The following is a 6,011-nucleotide window of genomic DNA, read 5'->3' on the forward strand; positions in this document are numbered from 1 at the left end:
GATTTTTTTCTTTAGTTATCTCGAATTTGCTGTTAATCTCATTTTTGAAAGAATGTTAAACTAAAAATTTATGGATATTGTTTTTTTTCTGTTTTAGAATATTCACTTGGTTCTATTTTATAGTTTCTACTTCTCTGCTGAAATTCTTCAAAGTTTCAAAGAAGGTAGGAAGCATTCCTTTATACCCTTTACCGCACTCCCCCAGTGTCAATATCTTAAATAATCGTGGTACATTTGTCAAAACCAAGAAATAAACATTGCTACATTATTATTAACTAACTCCAGGTTTTCTTTGAATCTCACCAGTTTTCCATTATTTTTTTTTTTCCTATTCCAGGATGTAACCCATTTACATTTAACCCATTTGCATTTAACCATTACATGTAACCCATTTGCATTAGTTTTCATTATTTTGTAGTCTTTTCTGGTGTTTTATGTTGTTATGACCTTGATGAATTTGAAGAGTAGTGATTAGATATTCAGTAGAATACTTCTCAGACTGGAGTTATTTGATTATTTTTCATGTTTGTCTGATGTTAAGGGTTTTGGTGAAATATACTTTAGTGATTAGGTGTCTTTCTGATTGCATCATGTTCAGGTGCATGATCTCAACACAACATCACTAGTGGTTCACACATTTAACCCTGTTCATGGGTTTCAGTTGTGTTTGCCAGGTTTCTCTGCCATAAAATTACTGTATTTCACATCCATAACTTATTCTTCAGAAGTGAGTCACTAAGTCTTCCAACACTCAAGGGGAGAAGGAATAAATTGCACATCATGAGGCAGGAATATCTCCATATATTGTTTGGAATCTCTGTAAGGAAAATTTTAACTTCTCCCCCATTTATGTATTTATTGTCATTTATTTAAATCAGTACAGATTTAGAGGAGTGACATCAGCATGATGGCAGAGTAGGAGAGTCCAACCTCTGCCCTTCCCACAAAGAACAACAATTAGATAGCTATCTACTAACAAAAATTGCTCTGGGAGACCTCTGGAGTTCACTTAAGAAGCATTAGCAACACAGTAGAGCCAAAAACTTGAGAATAACCTCGGGGGAAAAAAAAAAAAAGATAGGAAGAACAGTTTCATTTTGCGTGCATCATTCCTTCTTCATGTATATGAAGAAAGTCAACTTCATGTTTATCAACTAATTTCTGTGAAAGGAATCAAGTCTGTACAATGGAGAAAGGATAGTCTCTTAAATAAATGATATTGGGAAAACTGGACTGTTTTTGTTGTTAGCTGCTAAGTCATGTCTGACTCTTTACAACCCCATGGACTATAGCCTACCAGGCTTCTCTGTCCAGGGGATTTCCACATGCAAAAGAATGAAATTGCCCGCCCCCCTTTTTTACACCATGCAGAAAAACAACTCAAAATGGATTAAAAAATTAAAAGTAAGATCTGAAACCATAAAACTACTAGTAGAAAACATAGGGGAAAACCTCCTTGACCTTGGTCTTGGCAATGAGTTTTTTGGAATGTACACCAAAAGCACAGGCAACTAAACCAAAATAAATGTGTAGGACTACAGCAAGTCAACCTGGAGAAGGAAATGGCAACCCATTCCAGTACTCTTGCCTGGAAAAGTCCATGGATGGGGGAGCCTGGTAGGCTACAGTCCATGGGGTCGCAAAGAGTCGGACACGACTGAGTGACTTCACTTTCTTTCTTTCTGTAGTTCCTTTTGGAGAAGGAAATGGCAACCCACTCCAGTGTTCTTGCCTGGAGAATCCCATGGACAGAGGGGCCTGGTGGGGCTGTAGTCTATGGGGTTGCAAAGAGTCAGACACGACTAAGCAACTAACACGCACACACACACACAGCAAATCAAACTGTTTCTGCAGAACAAAGGAAAAACCAAAATGAATGGAAGTGTAAATTTGTATAATCACTAAGGGAAAGAACACTGAGGCCCCTCAAAAAAATGAAAAATAGAGCCACCATATGATACAGTAGTCCCACTTCTGGGTATGTAGCCAACAAAAAGTCACTATTCCAAAGAGATACCCACACTGCTACATTCTTTGCAGCATTTCTCAGAATGACTATGATATGGAAACCCTTTGTGTCTGGTGATAGATGAATAAATAAAGAAAATGTGAGATGTATGTATAAAAAGGAAAATTATTCAGCTTTTAGAAAGAAGGGAATTCTGCCATTCTGCAACAACATAGATAAACCCAGAGGATATTATCTAAGTGAAACTGCAGAAAGACCAATCTCACATGATCTCACTATTTGGAACAACAGAAAATGGTTGAACTCATAGTAACACAGGGTAGAAAGGTTACCAGGGATTGGGGGGTGGAGGAAAATGGGAAATATTGATCAAGGGTATAAACTTTCAGTTATAAGATGAATAAGTTCTTGAGACCTAATGTATATCATAGTGACTACTGTTTACTTGAAATTTTCTAAGAGAGCAGATTTCAAGTGTTACCACCACTACATATAACACACACACACACACTCACACACACACACATACAGATTGGAGGTGATGGACATTTTTATTAATTTGATTGTGGTAATTATTTCACAATGAATACTTATATCAAATCATATTGTATATCTTAAATGTATACAATCTTTATTTGTTAAGAATAAATAAAAATAAGTTGCTGTGGATTCATAATTTTTTAAAAACATTTCCTGGGTTATAACCCAATACATCCAATACTTACAATATAATCCAATTAATTTTGTTGCTCTAATTGTTTCATTTTGGATTTCAGGAGCTTTTCCAGCACTAAAAGACTAAAAGATGCTCCAGGCTCATCTTGTGTATTTTCCATCCTGGCCCTAGAAGTAGTCACATCCTCAAGGAGCCCTGGTTCCTATGTTGCCTTCCTTTTTTCCTTCTTCATTTTTTTAAAAAAAACATCTTAACCATTTTAAAGTTTGTTGGTTCAGTATTGTTAAGTATTGTTATGGACTGAATATTTGTGTCGCCTCCCACCCCCAAGTTCATATGCTGAAGGCTTAACCTCCAGTGTGACTCTGTTGGAGAAGGGCCGGTAAGGAAGTAATAATTAAGGTTAATGAGGTCATAACAGTGGGGTCCTACTCTGATCAGCTTAGTGTCATTATCAGAAGAGACAGTACAGAGATCCCTAGCTCTTTCTCCTTTGCATACCTGCACAGAGCAAAGGCTGTGTGAGACCATAGTGAGAAGGTAGCTGCTGCAACCCAAGGTGGGTGGTCTCACCAGACCCCAATTCTTCAAGCCTGTTAATTGTGGATTTCCAGTGTTCGTAACAGTGAGAAAATAAATTTCGATTGTTTAAGTCTATGGCATTTTGCCATGACAGCCTAGGCAGACTAATACAAGTATATTCACATTGTTATGTAGCCAATCTCCAGAAGTTTTTCATGTTGCAAAACTGAAACTCTTTAGCCATTAAACAACACCCCATTCCTCCCCCTCCCCAGTTCCTGGCCACCACCAACCAATTTTCTGTTTGTATGAATTTGACTATTTTAGATACTTTGTATAAGTGGAAGGAATCACAAAGTGTTTGTCTTTTTCTGACCAGTGTATTTCCTTTCTGCCTGCAATGCAGGAGAGGCAGGAGATGTGGGTTCGATCTCTGGGTCAGGAAGATCCCCCTGAGGAGGAAATGGCAACCCACTTTTCTTGCCTGGAAAATTCCATGGACAGAGGAGCCTGGCTGGCTATAGTCCCTGAGGTCACAAAGAATTGGACAAGAGTAAAGCAGAAACTAAACTAAAGCCTTCAAGGTTTATCCATATTATGGGATGTGACAGGATTTTCTTCGTTTTAAAGACTGAATATTATTTCACTGTATGTGTTTGTCGGGGCCCAGGGTAGACTCAGTGGCACATTGATTATTCTCAATTAAAGTTACTTAAGAAATGGCCGATTCAAGAGTGACTCTGTGGGCTTCCTTTCTGTCTCCCTGAAAGCAGGAAGTAAGCCTCTTCTGTGAAAGGAGTGCTTCCCACCTCTGGAGGTATTAATAGAAGTCTACCCTTATCACCAAAGACAGAATTTGGCGCCAAGAAGCTCGTATAAACAAATCTTGTTACTTGTTTTATTTACTACCCCAGTGCCCAACTCTGTCTATATTCTTCACTGATTGGTCACTCAAAACCCAAGTTTCTTTGCCTAGTCAGCTTCTCACAAATTTATTGTTTCTTTGTCTGCAAAGTGTAAAAGCTGCCTGCTTTAGTCACCTCTTAGGTCCCATTTCTATGAATCCTCCATGTTCATGAATTAAAATGTGTTTTTCTTTCTCCTGTTAATCTGTCTTGTGTCAATTTTATTATTAGTCCAGCCACAAGTACTCTGGGCGGGGGGTATTTCCTCCTCCCCAACATGTATATAGACCACATTTTGTTTATATTGTCTTCCTTTTAAGGGCATCAACGTTCATTCTCTAAGGCAGCTCGGTTATCGGGGGATCTTTTTGTCAGGTTGTGCTGTGTTTCTTTGTTTGCGCTGGTCAGCACTGCACCACCACTGGTGCCCGACCACAGGAGGTCCTCTCAGCAGGGACCACAGAGTCTTGTCCTATCTGTGCAGCTGGCTCTTGGCCAGGGACTTAGAGGATGAGCTCACGTGATGGCTTTTGGACACCTTTCTCTGTGCCACTCTCTCATGTCAGTCACCCTGATCTGCAAATTCCAGGTATGTGAAAGACTGAAGGCAGGAGGAGAAGGGGATGACAGAGGATGAGATGGTTGGATGGCATCACCGACTCAAAGGACATGAGTTTGAGCAAACTCCAGGAGATGGTGAAGGACCAGGAAGCCTGGCGTGCTGCAGTCCATGAGGTCGCAAAGAATCAGACACGACTGAGTGACTGAACAACAAGAAGCAGCTCAAAACTGGGATCTCTGCCTCCTCAGCTTCATGAGACTCCTGCTCTATTTTAGGATTCATTTTCCTATTTAGGGCTGGAAAGTGGTCCTAGGCAGAATACCAGAGTGACCATGGCACAAACCTTTGTGCGTTTGTGTTCTCTCAAGGGTCACAGTGCTGCCTGATCCATCCCTGAGAACAGCTGCCTCATGTATTTTGTCATGTAGAGTGTTTTGGCTGAAGGCCAAGTCCAGTATCACTCTGTCACGACTGGAAATAGAATTTTATTAGTTTTTAATTACTATGCTCTCCCTGTTTCTCTTTCCTCTCTTCTGTCTTTATACATTCTGACTTGGTGACCTTATCTGTTCCTGGAAATTCAATTCCCTTTCATTTTCTTTGACTTTTTATTTTGATTTCACCTATTTGAAATAAATTACTGACACCAGTCAATCCTAAAGGAAATCAACACTGAATATTCATTGGAAGGACTGATGCTGAAGCTGAAGCTCCAATACTTTGGCCACCTGATGCGAAGAACCGCCTCTTTTGAAAAGACCCTGATTTTGGGACAGATTGAAGGCAGGAGGAGAAGGGGGTGACAGAGGATGAGATGGTTGAATGGCATCACTGACTCAGTGGACATGAACTTAAGCAAACTCTGTGAGATAGTGAAGGACAGGGAAGGCTGGCATGCTGCAGTCCATGGGGTCACAATGAACACGACTGAGTGACTGAACAATAGCGAATGATACCTTACTATGTATTTACTTTCCTCTTTGTGGTTGTCTCAGCATATAAAAATAAGAGAACAAGGAGAGAAAATTAAGTGAAATTTCTTACCTGTGAAGGGTAAAGATTAAAGCATAATTGGGATAATGTTTTGGGGAACACAGAGGCATAACACACTCACAGAACATATATCTGGGCAAGAGCCCGTTTCTCCCATGATTTCTGCCACATGCAAACCAACCTCCCGTTTCTCTATCACATACCACTACCCAAAGTTCCAAGGAACAATGGGATCAGTCCCATTTGGCATGCATCTGTTTTCCTTTTATTTATTTATTTTTTCTACTCTTTTCTTAAAAGGGAACAAGCAAACATAAAAATCTGAGATAAATTCATAGCTAGGAACCACCCTCATATTTTTATTCCAGTTTCCATAATTGAATT

This window comes from Cervus elaphus, chromosome 22, assembly GCF_910594005.1.
Source record: "Cervus elaphus chromosome 22, mCerEla1.1, whole genome shotgun sequence".
NCBI classification, from domain to species: domain Eukaryota; kingdom Metazoa; phylum Chordata; class Mammalia; order Artiodactyla; family Cervidae; genus Cervus; species Cervus elaphus.